We start from the raw sequence: 19,568 nt of genomic DNA, 5'->3' as shown, positions 1-19,568 counted from the left end.
CCATCACTTGAGACTGGACAAGTTACTATTTTTGACTTATGTTGTCTGGGATATCTGCGTCTTGTTTGTGTCAAATTTACTGTGGATCCGTCAACATCTACAACTGGTCTAGAGTCAGTGTCCTCCTCTGTCAAGTGTCCAAATCTATTTTGGGTAGCTACTGAATACACAGGGAGGGCACTAGGATTGGCTAGCTTGAATTGGTTAGCGGATGGCCTTGGGGGTTTCCCGACGACATGGAGTGAACATTCTGAGCTCCAGCATTCTGTGACTGAGCATTATAATTTGAAATTGCATTATAGCTGGGCTGGGAGTTGTAATTACGAGAGTTCTGATAATGTCTTGGACGCTGTGAGCCTCGCCAAGACTGACCATGGGAGTTACGAGGTGGAGATGTCCTTTGCCTAGCTCTACAATCCGCAGTGTGGTGACCAACTTGTTTATGGTACGTGCAATATGGAAGCCTAGAATGATTAGATTGATGAGGGGGCCGAGAGAATTGTCTAGGAGGTGATGATCTAGGGGCGGACCAACAGTCCCTTGCAAGGTGGTTACTCTTACCACAATGCCAACATGAGGGAGTGGATGGTTGTGGACTATGGCGTTTCGGCATTTTATGAGGCGGCGAATTTGACTGGGGGCTACGAGCATGGGTACGCTTCTGCGACCAAGAGTTTTGAGAATTTGTGGGAGGATGCTGAGAGCTTGTGACTACATTTACAGCATCAGAGGGTGGCAACAGTTGAGCACTTCGGGGAGCTAGTTTATCGGCGGCATTGTTAATAGCCTCAAACACTTCACCAATTTCATGTTTAACACCAAAATTTTGTTGCTCAACGATTGGTTTTGTATGCTCGGGGGCAAAATGCATTAAAGTACCAAATGCTATCATTTTGGCCATAGCCTCAGGGGACAGATTATTGTCTTTATCTAACCAAGTCGAATTATTCATAGCAGAAACTAAGGCATACAGATACTGATCGAGACGGCTAGTAAACGCATTAAACGATTCACCAGGCTGCATGGTGGCATTGGCAATTTTCTTGACTAACCTATATGGGTCAAGGTCTCCTTTATTAACAAAGCGACGGCGAAAGAAATCCTTAAATTCAGGCCAAGACTGGAGGCTAACAATGGCTTTCTCATCAACAACAAAACGTGCATCACCTTTGGTTGTGTCCACGGCTGACCGTGCAATTGCTAAGTATTCGGCATCAGTAGGCTTAGAAAAACGTGCAACTGTTTTCGCTTCAACCTTACTAAACCATGATTCTAATAAACGCGATTCCCCAGCAAAAAGAGGAATAGCCATTTCCTGAGCTGATCTCTGGCCATTGGGACGAGCAACTGTTCCCATTGATTCTGAAGGGGTTTCAACAGTGGTAGGCATTGTCACAGCCGTGGAAGTAATATTTGAACGCAGATTATAATTAAGTGCACCTGGCATCAGAAATAGTATACACAAAAATAAACACAAAAAAATATCAACTTGGCTAAAGTAAAAATGGCAGAAATAAAATTATTAAATTGGGCTAGGCAAGAAAATAATTAAGAACAAGCAAATTGTAAACTAAATTTAGCAATCTTTCATTAAAAAATGACTGGAATTAGATGTATGTAAATTAATTAAACCAGACTAAGCACAGCAATTTAGAATAAAAACTGGGAAATGCAATTGCAAAATTTCATTAAAAAGATTCAACACAACAAGTGGCAATGCAAGAAATATGGATGTAGCACATAAACTGGACACAGGAATGTATATAACTCCTATGGTAAAAGTTTAAAATAAAATGCTTAAAGGATAAATTTCAAGTTAGGTCTGGAGAAATTAAAAAAAAATTATATTGCACAAATCCTTAACTGCTACTAAAACAAGGATTTCTTAATTCACTGGAATTTGAATTTACCAATAACACTCTAGGAGAACAATTAAAATTCAATGAAATTACTGTAAGAAGCAGGAATGTTGAAATCACACAGGAAAACTGTGGGGAGTGCAGTACTGAACCAGCTCCAATATTTAACAAGTCACTGAATGGTTAATTCACAGGATATTATGGGAATTATTACATAAGTCACTTTTTAACACTTGGCACGTTGTTCTCAACTAGCAATTACTTATCTCAGGGTTGTAATTTATGAGGATCACCAGTAGCCAAAGTAGGAGAAGCGTCGTGAAGATCTGAAGAGGCCCATGTGAGGCGTGTTTACAAACTGGATGCGACGGCAGCGCTCCTGGCGGCGGTGGCGCGAGACTCAGGGACCCCACACTGTTCACGCTAGAGGCACGAAGATAAATTCTGACGACGACAATATTGCGACGATGGAATAACCAGTTGATACTTGCGACGATGGCTGACGACGATTGCAGTAGCTTGCACCCTCACGAAGCTTGATACTGTCAGCTTGGGTGGCGGTGGTGGTGGTGGTGGGTGTAATAGGTGGTTCCCACGTGGTGGCGCGAGGTTCAAAAATGGCTGGCGCGGGAAGCTTCCTTCCTCCTCACTGATGAGTGAGCGTTCTCACAGGAAAATATTGACCCTTACTTCTGAAACGTTGGCCTGGAGTAGTGGTTGATGGCAGGACCCCGGTCTGGCACAATATTTGATGCGTGGGTGGCAGGATGGCGGCTTATGGCGGTGGCGGTGGCGGCGGTTTTGGCTGGAACACGAGGCGATGCTGGGTACTGGAACTTTTGCTTCCAGAAAAAAATTTCTGGATCCCACTGCTGCTACCAGTATTCGTTTGCCTAGTTCGGGTGGAATGTAGACTCAGTAGTCGCTTCTGTATATATTTATTGACTGAGATAGCAAGGTAAATATCTGCCTAGCCGAGGTCCTTCTACTCTGAGTCTGTGAGGATAACTGAGGCTGCTGGGAGCATCGCTGATGCTCCTCTGTCTGGCATGACGTCAGAGGCCTACTTGCCTGTGATTGGTTACATTTCAACTGACAGAATTTGAGTATAACAGAGTGTACCACACACACTGTCCCTGGACACTGGAGTGTACCCCACACACTGTCCCTGGACACTGGAGTGTACCCCACACACTGTCCCTGGACACTGGAGTGTACCCCACACACTGTCCCTGAACACTGGAGTGTACCCCACACACTGTCCCTGGACACTGGAGTGTACCCCACACACTGTCCCTGGACACTGGAGTGTACCCCACACACTGTCCCTGGACACTGGAGTGTACCCCACACACTGTCCCTGGACACTGGAGTGTACCCCACACACTGTCCCTGGACACTGGAGTGTACCCCACACACTGTCCCTGGACACTGGAGTGTACCACACACACTGTCCCTGGACACTGGAGTGTACCACACACACTGTCCCTGGACACTGGAGTGTACCCCACACACTGTCCCTGGACACTGGAGTGTACCCCACACACTGTCCCTGGACACTGGAGTGTACCCCACACACTGTCCCTGAACACTGGAGTGTACCCCACACACTGTCCCTGGACACTGGAGTGTACCCCACACACTGTCCCTGGACACTGGAGTGTACCCCACACACTGTCCCTGGACACTGGAGTGTACCCCACACACTGTCCCTGGACACTGGAGTGTACCCCACACACTGTCCCTGGACACTGGAGTGTACCACACACACTGTCCCTGGACACTGGAGTGTACCACACACACTGTCCCTGGACACTGGAGTGTACCACACACACTGTCCCTGGACACTGGAGTGTACCACACACACTGTCCCTGGACACTGGAGTGTACCCCACACACTGTCCCTGGACACTGGAGTGTACCCCACACACTGTCCCTGGACACTGGAGTGTACCCCACACACTGTCCCTGGACACTGGAGTGTACCACACACACTGTCCCTGGACACTGGAGTGTACCCCACACACTGTCCCTGGACACTGGAGTGTACCCCACACACTGTCCCTGGACACTGGAGTGTACCCCACACACTGTCCCTGGACACTGGAGTGTACCACACACACTGTCCCTGGACACTGGAGTGTACCACACACACTGTCCCTGGACACTGGAGTGTACCACACACACTGTCCCTGGACACTGGAGTGTACCCCACACACTGTCCCTGGACACTGGAGTGTACCCCACACACTGTCCCTGGACACTGGAGTGTACCCCACACACTGTCCCTGGACACTGGAGTGTACCCCACACACTGTCCCTGGACACTGGAGAGTACCACACACACTGTCCCTGGACACTGGAGTGTACCCCACACACTGTCCCTGGACACTGGAGTGTACCCCACACACTGTCCCTGGACACTGGAGTGTACCCCACACACTGTCCCTGGACACTGGAGTAAACCACACACACTGTCCCTGGACACTGGAGTGTACCCCACACACTGTCCCTGGACACTGGAGTGTACCCCACACACTGTCCCTGGACACTGGAGTGTACCCCACACACTGTCCCTGGACACTGGAGTGTACCACACACACTGTCCCTGGACACTGGAGTGTACCACACACACTGTCCCTGGACACTGGAGTGTACCACACACACTGTCCCTGGACACTGGAGTGTACCACACACACTGTCCCTGGACACTGGAGTGTACCACACACATTGTCCCTGGACACTGGAGTGTACCACACACACTGTCCCTGAACAAAGGAGTGTACACCACACACTGTCCCTGAACACTGGAGTGTACCCCACACACTGTCCCTGAACACTGGAGTGTACCCCACACACTGTCCCTGAACATTGGAGTGTACCACACACTGTCCCTGGACACGGGAGTGTACCACACACACTGTCCCTGGACACTGGAGTGTACCACACCCATTGTCCCTGGACACTGGAGTGTACCCCACACACTGTCCCTGAACATTGGAGTGTACCACACACACTGTCCCTGGACACTGGAGTGTACCACACACACTGTCCCTGGACACGGAAGTGTACCACACACAATGTCCCTGAACATTGGAGTGTACCCCACACACTGTCCCTGGACACGGGAGTGTACCCCATACACTGTCCCTGGATACGGGAGTGTACCCCATACACTGTCCCTGGATACGGGAGTGTACCACACACACTGTCCCTGGACACGGGAGTGTACCACACACACTGTCCCTGGACACGGGAGTGTACCACACACACTGTCCCTGGACACTGGAGTGTACCACACACACTGTCCCTGGACACGGGAGTGTACCACACACACTGTCCCTGAACACTGGAGTGTACCACACACACACTGTCCCTGGACACTGGAGTGTACCACACACACTGTCCCTGGACACTGGAGTGTACCACACACACTGTCCCTGGACACTGGAGTGTACCCCACACACTGTCCCTGGACACTGGAGTGTACCCCACACACTGTCCCTGGACACTGGAGTGTACCCCACACACTGTCCCTGGACACTGGAGTGTACCCCACACACTGTCCCTGGACACTGGAGAGTACCACACACACTGTCCCTGGACACTGGAGTGTACCCCACACACTGTCCCTGGACACTGGAGTGTACCCCACACACTGTCCCTGGACACTGGAGTGTACCCCACACACTGTCCCTGGACACTGGAGGTAACCACACACACTGTCCCTGGACACTGGAGTGTACCCCACACACTGTCCCTGGACACTGGAGTGTACCCCACACACTGTCCCTGGACACTGGAGTGTACCCCACACACTGTCCCTGGACACTGGAGTGTACCACACACACTGTCCCTGGACACTGGAGTGTACCACACACACTGTCCCTGGACACTGGAGTGTACCACACACACTGTCCCTGGACACTGGAGTGTACCACACACACTGTCCCTGGACACTGGAGTGTACCACACACATTGTCCCTGGACACTGGAGTGTACCACACACACTGTCCCTGAACAAAGGAGTGTACACCACACACTGTCCCTGAACACTGGAGTGTACCCCACACACTGTCCCTGAACACTGGAGTGTACCCCACACACTGTCCCTGAACATTGGAGTGTACCACACACTGTCCCTGGACACGGGAGTGTACCACACACACTGTCCCTGGACACTGGAGTGTACCACACCCATTGTCCCTGGACACTGGAGTGTACCCCACACACTGTCCCTGAACATTGGAGTGTACCCCACACACTGTCCCTGAACACTGGAGTGTACCACACACACTGTCCCTGAACACTGGAGTGTACCCCACACAATGTCCCTGAACATTGGAGTGTACCACACACACTGACCCTGGACACGGGAGTGTACCACACACACTGTCCCTGAACACTGGAGTGTACCCCACACAATGTTCCTGAACATTGGAGTGTACCACACACACTGTCCCTGGACACTGGAGTGTACCACACACACTGTCCCTGGACACGGAAGTGTACCACACACAATGTCCCTGAACATTGGAGTGTACCCCACACACTGTCCCTGGACACGGGAGTGTACCCCATACACTGTCCCTGGATACGGGAGTGTACCCCATACACTGTCCCTGGATACGGGAGTGTACCACACACACTGTCCCTGGACACGGGAGTGTACCACACACACTGTCCCTGGACACGGGAGTGTACCACACACACTGTCCCTGGACACTGGAGTGTACCACACACACTGTCCCTGGACACGGGAGTGTACCACACACACTGTCCCTGAACACTGGAGTGTACCACACACACACTGTCCCTGGACACTGGAGTGTACCACACACACTGTCCCTGGACACTGGAGTGTACCACACACACTGTCCCTGGACACTGGAGTGTACAACACACACTGTCCCTGGAATCTGGAGTGTACCACACACACTGTCCCTGGACACTGGAGTGTACCCCACACACTGTCCCTGGACACGGGAGTGTACCACACACACTGTCCCTGGACACTGGAGTGTACCACACACACTGTCCCTGGACACTGGAGTGTACCACACACACTGTCCCTGGCCACGGGAGTGTACCCCACACACTGTCCCTGGACACTGGAGTGTACCCCACACACTGTCCCATGGACACTGGAGTGTACCACACACACTGTCCCTGAACACTGGAGTGTACCCCACACACTGTCCCATGGACACTGGAATGTACCCCACACACTGTCCCTGGACACTGGAGTGTTCCCCACACACTGTCCCTGAACATTGGAGTGTACCACACACTGTCCCTGGACACGGGAGTGTTCCACACACACTGTCCCTGAACACTGGAGTGTACCCCACACACTGTCCCTGGACTCTGGAGTGTACCACACACACTGTCCCTGAACACTGGAGTGTACCCCACACACTGTCCCTGAACACTGGAGTGTACCCCACACACTGTCCCTGGACACTTGAGTGTACCCCACACACTGTCCCTGAACACTGGAGTGTACCACACACACTGTCCCTGAACATTGGAGTGTACCACACACTGTCCCTGGACACGGGAGTGTACCACACACACTGTCCCTGGACACTGGAGTGTACCACACCCATTGTCCCTGGACACTGGAGTGTACCCCACACACTGTCCCTGGACACTGGAATGTACCCCACACACTGTCCCTGGACACTGGAGTGTACCCACACACTGTCCCTGGACACTGGAGTGTACCACACACACTGTCCCTGAACATTGGATTGTACCCCACACACTGTCCCTGGACACTGAAGTGTACCACAAACAGTGTCCCTGAACACTGGAGTGTACCCCACACACTGTCCCTGAACATGGGAGTGTACCCCACACACTGTCCCTGAACACTGGAGTGTATACCACACACACTGTCTCTGAACACTGGAGTGTACCCCACACAATGTCCCTGAACATTGGAGTGTACCCCACACAATGTCCCTGAACATTGGAGTGTACCACACACACTGTCCCTGGACACTGGAGTGTACCACACACACTGTCCCTGGACACGGGAGTGTACCCCACACACTGTCCCTGGACACGGGAGTGTACCACACACACTGTCCCTGGACACGGGAGTGTACTACACACACTGTCCCTGGACACTGGAGTGTACCACACACAATGTCCCTGAACATTGGAGTGTACCCCACACACTGTCCCTGAACACTGGAGTGTACCACACACACTGTCTCTGAACACTGGAGTGTACCCCACACAATGTCCCTGAACATTGGAGTGTACCCCACACAATGTCCCTGAACATTGGAGTGTACCACACACACTGTCCCTGGACACTGGAGTGTACCCCACACACTGTCCCTGGACACGGGAGTGTACCCCACACACTGTCCCTGGACACGGGAGTGTACCACACACACTGTCCCTGGACACGGGAGTGTACCACACACACTGTCCCTGGACACTGGAGTGTACCACACACAATGTCCCTGAACATTGGAGTGTACCCCACACACTGTCCCTGGACACGGGAGTGTACCAGACACACTGTCCCTGGACACGGGAGTGTACCAGACACACTGTCCCTGGACACTGGAGTGTACCCCACACAATGTCCCTGAACATTGGAGTGTACCCCACACAATGTCCCTGAACATTGGAGTGTACCACACACACTGTCCCTGGACACTGGAGTGTACCACACACACTGTCCCTGAACATTGGAGTGTACCCCACACACTGTCCCTGAACACGGGAGTGTACCACACACACTGTCCCTGGACACTGGAGTGTACCACACACACTGTCCCTGAACATTGGATTGTACCCCACACACTGTCCCTGGACACTGAAGTGTACCACAAACAGTGTCCCTGAACATTGGAGTGTACCACACACACTGTCCCTGAACACTGGAGTGTACCCCACACACTGTCCCTGAACATTGGAGTGTACCCCACACACTGTCCCTGAACACTGGAGTGTACCACACACACTGTCTCTCATGAACACTGGAGTGTACCCCACTCAATGTCCCTGAACATTGGAGTGTACCCCACACAATGTCCCTGAACATTGGAGTGTACCACACACACTGTCCCTGAACATTGGAGTGTACCCCACACACTGTCCCTGGACACGGGAGTGTACCACACACACAGTCCCTGGACACGGGAGTGTACCCCACACACTGTCCCTGGACACGGGAGTGTACCACACACACTGTCCCTGGACACTGGAGTGTACCACACACACTGTCCCTGGACACTGGAGTGTACCACACACAATGTCCCTGAACATTGGAGTGTACCCCACACACTGTCCCTGGACACGGGAGTGTACCCCATACGCTGTCCCTGGATACGGGAGTGTACTACACACACTGTCCCTGGACACTGGAGTGTACCACACACACTGTCCCTGGACACTGGAGTGTACCCCACACACTGTCCCTGGACTCTGGAGTGTACCACACACACTGTCCCTGGGCACTGGAGTGTACCCCACACACTGTCCCTGGACACGGGAGTGTACCACACACACTGTCCCTCGACACGGGAGTGTACCACACACACTGTCCCTGGACACTGGAGTGTACCACACACACTGTCCCTGAACACGGGAGTGTACCACACACACTGTCCCTGGAGACTGGAGTGTACCCCACACACTGTCCCTGGACACTGGAGTGTACCACACACACTGTCCCTGAACACTGGAGTGCACCCCACACACTGTCCCTGAACACTGGAGTGTACCCCACACACTGTCCCTGGACACTGGAGTGTACCCCCCACACTGTCCCTGAACACTGGAGTGTTCCCCACACACTGTCCCTGAACATTGGAGTGTACCACACACTGTCCCTGGACACGGGAGTGTTCCACACACACTGTCCCTGAACACTGGAGTGTACCCCACACACTGTCCCTGGACTCTGGAGTGTACCACACACACTGTCCCTGAACACTGGAGTGTACCCCTCACACTGTCCCTGAACACTGGAGTGTACCCCACACACTGTCCCTGGACACTGGAGTGTACCCCACACACTGTCCCTGAACATTGGAGTGTACCACACACTGTCCCTGGACACGGGAGTGTACCACACACACTGTCCCTGGACACTGGAGTGTACCCCACACACTGTCCCTGGACACTGGAATGTACCCCACACACTGTCCCTGGACACTGGAGTGTACCCACACACTGTCCCTGGACACTGGAGTGTACCACACACACTGTCCCTGAACATTGGAGTGTACCCCACACACTGTCCCTGGACACTGGAGTGTACCCACACACTGTCCCTGGACACTGGAGTGTACCACACACACTGTCCCTGAACATTGGAGTGTACCCCACACACTGTCCCTGGACACTGAAGTGTACCACACACACTGTCCCTGAACACGGGAGTGTACCACACACACTGTCCATGGAGACTGGAGTGTACCCCACACACTGTCCCTGGACACTGGAGTGTACCATACGCACTGTCCCTGGACACTGGAGTGTACCCCACACACTGTCCCTGGATACTGGAGTGTACCCCACACACTGTCCCTGGAGACGGGAGTGTACCACACACACTGTCCCTGGACACTGGAGTGTACCACACACACTGTCCCTGGACACTGGAGTGTACCACACACACTGTCCCTGAACATGGGAGTGTTCCACACACACTGTCCCTGGAGACTGGAGTGTACCCCACACACTGTCCCTGGACACTGGAGTGTACCATACGCACTGTCCCTGGACACTGGAGTGTACCCCACACACTGTCCCTGGACACTGGAGTGTACCCCACCCACTGTCCCTGGACACTGGAGTGTACTGCACCCACTGTCCCTGAACACTGGAGTGTACCCCATACACTGTCCCTGGACACTGGAGTGTACCCCACACACTGTCCCTGGACACTGGAGTGTACCCCACACACTGTCCCTGGACACTGGAGTGTACCCCACACACTGTCCCTGGACACTGGAGTGAGTAGCGTAAATTGAGTCTACGGCCATGTGCAACACCTGAGCAGGTGAGCCAATTAGGCCCCTTACCAGGTGTTGTACACATCCGTAGTCTCAAAGGGTACGGGGGTCCCCGGAGCGTGGTGCGATTGTGGGAGGTGTCGGGTGTCTGGAGGTGCGGGGTCATTGTCTCGTGGGGGTTAGTGTGGGGGGGGGGTCAAAGTGTAAGTATAGGAACAGGTGAGCAATAGTAGTAGTAGTATTAGTAGTTGATGAATATGTATGAGTGTGTTCCGTAGAGTTAAACGTGTGTAGATATATAGTTAAATAACAGTATGTAGGATATGTTGATGAGGTCTAGAGGGGGGGGCCTACCCCTGACTGGGTAGGAGATCGAGCTTTCAGGATGGTGGTTAGGGCTAGGGCACGTGAAGGAGGGTAGGGGGAGAGGGGAAGGGAGCGGAGCAGGCAGAAGCTTTGACTGAAAGCGCGGGTCTCTCATTGTGGTGTCTGTTTTATGTAGTGAAGTGTATATATATTTTACCAATTCTCTGCCTGTGGTGTGGGTCTCCAATATCTTTATCCGCATGTGATTGGTTTTCATGTCGGAGTCAAGGGGTGTACACGGTAGGAGGTCAAAGCAACAAGTAAGTAAGTAATTATCAAAAGAAGGCACCAAACCGGGAAGGCTATGTAGCACCATCAAAGACGCAAAATAATCAGAGGGCGCTAAATATCACCAAGGATGCCAATACGAGAACAAAAACGCATAAGGCGAACGATATCAAAAGTATCTGAGTCACCAAGAATTCTATCGAGGGACAGGTGACCGCGAGGGGCGGTCGGAAAGCAAGACATACGCTCGTCCTGGAAGTCAGGACATTCAAGAAGGACATGCACGACCGTAAGAGGGACAATGCAACTAGGACAATAAGGAGCAGGGCGGCGCTCCATCAAGTGACCATGGGTTAAGCGAGTATGGCCAATACATAACCTCGCCAGAGCTGTTTCCCACCGCCGGTTACGGTGGAAGGAGGACTGCCACGAGGAAACACAACATTTAAGAGTACGCAGCTTGTTACCAGTAACAGACAACCAAGAAGCCTGCCAACGGGTAAGGACTGAGGAATGGATAACCGGGTAAAAGTCGGAATACGGAATGCCCTTACGAGAGATGGGACAAGAGCGGACAGCTTCCTTGGCGGCAGCATCCGCACGCTCATTTAAAGACACACCAATATGGCTGGGAACCCAACAAAACTCAACCGACTTAAATTTACTGTGAACGAGAAACAGCCAATGCTGGATCTCGACAACCACTGGATGAACTGGATTAAAGGACCCGAGAGCCATGAGGGCACTACGAGAGTCAACAACAACTACAAAGGAAGACTGACAACGAGAAAGTAGGAGACGAAGAGCATAGAGAATAGCATAAAGTTCCGCTGTAAAGATGCTAGTCTCCGGAGGCAAGCGACACATATAAGTGCGATCAGGAAAAACAACAGAGTAGCCAACACCGTCCGCTGACTTAGACCCATCGGTGAAGACAGAAACGGAGCGGGAGTGAGAAGAGAAGTGCTCGAGGAAAAGGCGTTTTAGAACCGTAGGAGGGGTAAAAGCTTTAGTGATACGGGTCAAGGATGTACAAAACCGCGGAAGAGGGACCCTCCACGGGGGCAAAGAAGGAACAACACGAGGAGAAACATCAGAAATACGAACGGAAAGAGAATCCTGCAGGCGAGATAACCGGACAGAAAGAGGGAGGTGGTGAAGAGGAACAGGAACCGCAGGAGGGGTAAAAGTTAAAGCACGACAGAGGCGAGAGGAAGGATGTTGCAAGGACCGCGCAAGATAGTGAAGACAGTAGCGATCACGGCGGTCCTGGAGAGACAGGAAGCCAGTGTCAACATACAAGCTAAGGACGGGAGTCGAACGAAAGGCACCAGAACTGAGGCGCAACCCAGTATGGTGCAAAGCATCAAGACGGCGAAGAGTAGAAGGAGAAGCAGATGAGTAAGCAGGGCAACCATAATCGAGCTTAGACAGGACGAGAGATGAATGTAAAGCAAGGAGAGTGCGCCTATCTGCCCCCCAAGAAGTATGGGACAAGACCCGAAGGAGGGTAAGGGCCTTAGAGCACTCAAGACGGAGGTAAGAGATATGGGGAGACCAAGACAAACGAGTGTCAAGGAATAACCCCAAAAGCTTCGCGGAATCTTTGTATTCAAGGGGATGACCATAAAGTGACAAAGAGGGACGAAGAACAACCCGTTTCCGCGTAAATGTCATGGCACAAGTCTTAGAAGTAGAGAACTTGAAGCCATGATCAGTGGCCCAAGACGACACGGCATCAATTGCAAGTTGAAGCCGGCGTTGAAGGAGAGGCGAATCATCACCCTGACAACAAAGGGTAAGATCATCGACATAGAGAGCGGAGAAGACACCAGAAGGAAGAGAGGAAAGAAGACCATTGAGGGCAACCAGAAAAAGAGTAGTGCTCAGAACACTACCCTGGGGCACACCTTCGTATTGCTGAAAAGAGGGAGAGAGAGCGGTACCAAGACGCACCCGAAAGGAACGACGAGAGAGGAAGCTGCGGAGAAAGAGAGGGAGATGACCACGAAGGCCAAAAGAATGAAGTTGAGATAGGATATGATAACGCCAAGTGGTGTCGTAAGCCTTTTCCAGGTCAAAAAGGACGGCAACAACGGAGGTCTTCGCAGCAAAAGCAGTACGAATATAGACCTCCAAGTTCACCAGGACATCTGTCGTGCTGCGGCACTTGCGGAAACCAAATTGAGAAGGGGAGAGGAGGTGATGGTGTTCCAGGAACCACATCAGACGAACGTTAACCATACGTTCAAAGAGTTTGCAGACACAACTCGTGAGAGCAATAGGGCGAAAGTCCTTAGGGGAAGTACCCAGAGACCCCGGTTTGCGAACAGGGAGGACGACGGCATCGAGCCAGTCCTCAGGGACTGACGACGACTCCCAGATCCGATTATACAGACTCAGTAAATACTGAGACGTGCTCGGAGGGAGATGGCGAAGCATCTCATAATGAATACCATCGGAGCCCGCCGCCGTAGAACCGCAGAGGGCCAGGGCAGAACGAAGTTCAGAGAGAGAGACGGGATCATTATAGGGAAGCTGAAGATGAGTGCAGAAATCTAAAGGACGAGACTCAAGGACAGGTTTACGAAGAAGGAAAGATTGGGGAAGATGAAGACCAGAGCTAACAGAAGAAAAGTGGGAACCCAGTTCGGAAGCGACCTGCAACGGGTCCGCCACAAGAGTATCATGGAGGTGAAGGACCGGTGAAACATCGGGAACGAACTTACCCGCTATCTTGCGGATACGCTTCCAGATCTGGGCCAGAGGGGTTTTGGACGTAATTGTTGAGACATAAGATGCCCAACATTCACGTTTAGCCGTACGGATGGCCCTACGGGCCACCGCACTCGCTTTCCGAAAGAAAAGAAAAGAATCGGTCGTCTGCTTTCGGCGGTGCCTCTTCCAGGCTGCACGCTTACAGCGGACAGCCCGAGCACAGCCCGCATTCCACCAGGGAACGCACTTCCGTGGACCCCGAGAGGAAGAGCGAGGAATAGAGCGGAGGGCAGCGTTGAAGACAGTGTCATGAAAAAGGAGGAGAGCGCGAGAGAGAGGCAGAAGGGAGAGGTCAGAGAGAGCAGCACTGAGGGTAAATAGGGTCCAGTCTGCCTTAGCAAACTGCCACCTAGGGAAAGAGAGGGAAGGGCGAAAAGAGAAAAAGGAAACAAGGATGGGGAAATGATCACTTCCATGGAGGTCATCAAGAACCTGCCACGTGAAATCTAAGTAAAGAGAAGAAGAGCAGAGAGAAAGATCAAGACAAGAAAGGGTGCGAGTCCGAGAGTCCAAATGAGTGGGCTCACCAGAATTCAGAAGAGACAGGGAAGAAGATAGGAGAAACGGCTCAAGGAGGCGACCCCGGGTATTCGTCAGAACGTCACCCCAAAGAGAATGACGACAATTGAAGTCACCCAGCAGGAGCACAGGCTCCGGCAAGGAGTCTAGGAGGTGTTTCAAATCAGGAAGAGAGAGCGGGACACTCGGGGGGAGATAAATGGAACAAACTGTGTACCATTTCCCTACAAAGATACGAGCAGCAGAACAATGGAGAGGCGAAGGAAAAAGTAAAGGAACAAAGGGAACATCTGCACGAATCAAGAGAGCAGAAGAATTAGAAGCCCCAGCAATGGCTGGGGGGGGGGGGAGAGAAAGGAATAGCCACGAAAACGACCAGGACGAGCACCAAGCATTGGCTCCTGGAGACAGACACAAAGGGGCGAAAACCGCGAAATCAGAAGTTGGAGTTCGAGGAAATTGGCGTAATAACCTCGAACGTTCCATTGAAGAATGGACAACGACGAGAAGAGAAAGGACAAAAACAGAGAACAAGGAAGAAACAAAGGCGAAAGAGCAACAGAGCACGTTAAAGAATATCAGGGTCGGGATCAGGGTCAGCAAAGTCAGGGTTAGGGGGCATGGGTAAACTGAGCAAAGACGGAGGGAAGGAAACGGGAGAACAGATCAGAGGTGGGCGGGCGGGGTCCGGAGGAGGAGGAGGAAGAGGAGGAGACAACGGAGAGGAGCAGTCAAGGACAGCAGTAGGAAGAGGGGGAGTAGAAAGAGGGGAGCGCACCCCAGCAAGAGCAGCAACCAAAAGGGAAGCAGGGGCCAAAGAAACCTCCATAGCAGGAACAGGGGGCGCAACCACTGAAACGGGAGGGGAAGGAGCAACAGAGCCAGAAGTAGGAGCTAAGGAAGAAAGTGAAGCCTTCTTACCCGCCGGGGAAGAGGAAGGAGAGGAGCCAGGCTTACGCTTCTGACTTAAAGAGACAGGTGTCCCAGCAACTACGTACCGGGCAACGGAATCCAGTCTCAACAGGAGAAGCCGAACGAGAGCACACACGACGGCCGTTAGGAGAGCGATGGACATCCGCCCGCACCGACAGGCGGCGGGGAGAGCCGATAGATGGAGGAAGAGGATGGGAAGGAGGATCGGAGGGGGACGAGGAAGAAGACACAGGAGACATGACAGACAGGGTTGAAAGAAGGGGAACCCCAGACAGAGGACCAGGAGGGGGACCCCTCGGGAAAGAACTCAAAGGAACAGAGGAGGGGGCAGTGGGCGTATCAGGGTCCAAGGCCCGGAAACGGTTGAGAGTCTGAGGAAGGGGGGAAGGACGAGGAGAGGAAGAGCGCAACACGCGAGCATAAGAGATGTTAGTATAAGGCGGGAGCCGGCGAACCTGGCGCCTCGCCTCAGGAAAAGACAAACGCTCCCGGTGCTTCAGGTTAAGGACGGCCGCCTCAAGCTTGTAATGGACACAGGCACGGGAGAACGTAAGATGGGCCTCACCGCAGTTGAGGCAGCGAGCTTGGGGAGAAGTGCACTCCGACTTAGAGTGACCTTCACTCCCACACAAAGGACAGAGAGAGACAGTCCCAGAGCAGCGGAGGGCACCATGCCCAAGCCTCCAGCACTTATTACAAAGTCGAGGAGAAGGAATATACTCCTGGACAGAGCACCTAGCACCAGCAAGAATGACAGAGGATGGAAGGGTCCTACCATCAAAGGTGATCTTCACAACGCGAAGGGGTTGACGGCGACGACCACGAGGGGGACGGGTAAACGAGTCAACCTGGAGGACAGAATGGCCTTGGGCATCAAGGATATGCCGAATATCATCGTGGCAATCCTGCAGATTCCGAACACCGGTTGTAACATGGGGTGGGAGGAGAATAGTGCCAACACTGGAATTCATCTGAACGTTCTTGGAGACCCGAACAGGGATCTCGCCAAGGCAAGATAAGGCAGCCAAGCGGGAAGCCGCATCCTGAGAAGGAGCAGCAACGACACGGGTACCGAGACGAGTGGGGTTGAAAGTAACACACGCATCCACGGAATCTACAAGATGCCGATGGAGGGAGAAATCGTCAGGAGGCGCAGAATCAAGAGGGAGGAGATCAAAGTATTTGGCCCATGAAGCAGGACCAAACAAGGCCTGATACGCATCAGCACGGGAAGGAATCGAGCGAGTGCGGTTGGGGCGCGAACGGCGTTGAGAACCCCTAGAGAGAGAGAGGGGTCAAAAGGCGCAGTAGTCACAACGAAAGACTTAGCCACACCAGGGGACGAAGTGGTCACCACCGGGGGCTGGAGGCTCGACCCAACCTCAGAGGAGGGAGGGGAGCTGGGGGAAGAAGTCAGGACGGTCAAAGGAGGAGCAAGGTCAGGGCCCAACGCAGCGGGAGCTACAGAGCCTGGTCTTCCAATACAGGCCGACTCGGGGGCTTGGTCGCCCACCCCACGAGCCAGAGAGGGTACAACGGAAACATTCAACGACATAGAGACGAAAAGTGACAAATTCATTCACGAATGTGCCCCCATACCCACCATGGAGCCACAATTAGAGGCAGGACACCCAACAGGAAGCTATCGCCGATCATGCCGGGGCCTCCTAGGGGTGCGTCGTGAGTATACGCCCCACAAACGCCACCTTAAGAACCGTCAGTCCGTCGAGATCGGGTTCAGCGACGAAAGGGGGATTGACAATAAAAGGTTCCCCTCGCTCGAGACGTCGGGTACTACAGTTCTACGGGTGCAAAAGTATGCCTCCTCAAGCACCCGGGCGTCAAAATAGAAGAAGTCCAAAGAAATAATCCAAAACAAGCAAAAGGTCGGCAGGAAACGACAAGCAGATAGGAGAAGAGGGGGGAGAAAAACGAAACATAAGGAAAAGGAAAAGCAATCCGGCACAATTGGAGAAGACAGCAGCAGGAGTGCAAGGCCAGAAAAGGACAGAGGACTGTCCCATGGAGCATCACACTCCGGCAGCCGCCCACTAACGACGCCAACGGGCCGGAAGGGGAGGGGGGTCAAAGCAACAAATGAGGGTAGGAATAGAGGGTAGGTGGGAATGACCCCGTATTGGTTTTATAAATAGGGTGGTGGACCTCTCCCCCTTACTCCCCTTCCCTAGCTTGCTTCCAGAGGGGTAAGGAGCTGCCTCATAGGTCTGAGGGGCGTTACCACATAGCCACATGCCCACATGTCCACATGGATGTGTGTTGGAGCGAGCATTTGTGCGGCTCGCCTCTTTGAAGGCCGAGACGTTAGTGCATTGAATGACAGCAATACACTATAGCATAGCTCACATCGCCACATAGCAGCAGCAGCACATAGTCATGTGGTTTCCACCACCACATGATAACAGAGCACTCAGGACCGGTGTGTGGTCTTTGACGCCCTTGCATGAGGGGACTGTGTTCGCGTCAAGGAAGGAGGTGTTGTGTTACTTACTAGGAGTGTGTCGCACCTTCCCCCTCACTCCCCTCCCATGCAGGTGACAGTCATCATCAATCACTTGACAATTTCCATTTCTCATTTCCTCAGTCCATCATAAATGAGGTAAAAGTAAAACACATTATATAATTTTATTCTTTTATTAAACACTTAAGCGATTTACAATGATAATAATAATAATAATATACATTCTTGTACAGCCACTAGTACGCGTAGCATTTCGGGCAGGTCCCTGGAATACGATCCCCGCCGCGAAGAATCATTGTTACAACCAAGTACTCATTTTACTGTTGAGTTAAACAGAGGCTACAGTTAAGGATTTGCGCCCAGTAAATCCTCCCCGGCCAGGATACGAACCCATGACAAAGCGCTCGCGGAACGCCAGGCGAGTGTCTTGCCACTACACCACGGAGACTGGTAACTACTAACTAACAATATGACTACTTCTTTGATAGCTTAGCTAGTAGACAGATGGGGAGAGGCATTCATCTGCTTCATCATCCTTCTTCTTCATCCTGGACACTGCAGTGTACCACATACTGTTCCTGGACACCTCAGTGTATCACACACATGCATAAGTCACCTGGCTGTGCTTTGGGATGCTGACTTGCAGGTAAGTGCCTCTCAAAGCCAGTCATACACGGTGTTCGGTGTCATAATATAATATTTAGCTTTGGACTTAAGTTAAAAATACGGATATCCGTATCACCATATCACGTTGGCCAACGTGATATGGTGATACGGTGTGTGTGTGTGCGCACACACACACACACACACACACACACACACACACACACACACACACACACACACACACACACACACACACACACACACACACACAGAGGTCAAGCAGGATGGTAAGACAACAGAACAAAGTTGTAGGAGAGGAAGAAGACGAGCCATACATGGAGATGATTGTTCATGCATGGAAGGAAATTAGGAGGGAATTGAAGGACTTGAGGGAAACTATTAGTAAGCTGCAGATATAACAGCTTTTCTAGGGAACCTCACGTCCCTGGAAAACAGAAGAGTAAGGGGAGACAAGATAACCACCTACAAAATTCTCAGGAATTGACAGAGTGGACAAAGACAAACTCTTCAGTACGGGAGGAACACGAACAAGGGGACACAGGTGGAAACTTAGTACCCAGATGAGCCACAGAGACGTTAGAAAGACTATTGTCAGTATCAGAGTAATTAACAAATGGAGGCTGACTCCATACACAGTTTCAAGTGTAGATATGATAGAGCCCAGTAGGCTCAGGAATCTGTACACCAGTTGATTGTCGGTTGAGAGGCGGGACCAAAGAGCCAAAGGTCAACCCTCGCAAGCACAACTAGGTGAGTAAACACACTGTCCCTGGACACTGGTGTCACAATGACAGA

At 52.2% G+C, this 19,568-nt stretch overlaps 1 protein-coding gene across 1 annotated transcript in view; it reads left to right on the top strand.

The window, feature by feature from the left end:
* LOC138367216 (uncharacterized) overlaps nt 1-19,568 on the top strand; it is a 49,314-nt gene that overhangs the window by 27,139 nt on the left and 2,607 nt on the right. The gene's annotated exons all lie outside the window — the stretch shown is intronic.

The sequence above is a fragment of the Procambarus clarkii genome, chromosome 21 (genome assembly GCF_040958095.1).
Source record: "Procambarus clarkii isolate CNS0578487 chromosome 21, FALCON_Pclarkii_2.0, whole genome shotgun sequence".
NCBI classification, from domain to species: Eukaryota; Metazoa; Arthropoda; class Malacostraca; order Decapoda; family Cambaridae; genus Procambarus; species Procambarus clarkii.
This window is presented reverse-complemented; position numbering and strand designations above follow the sequence as displayed.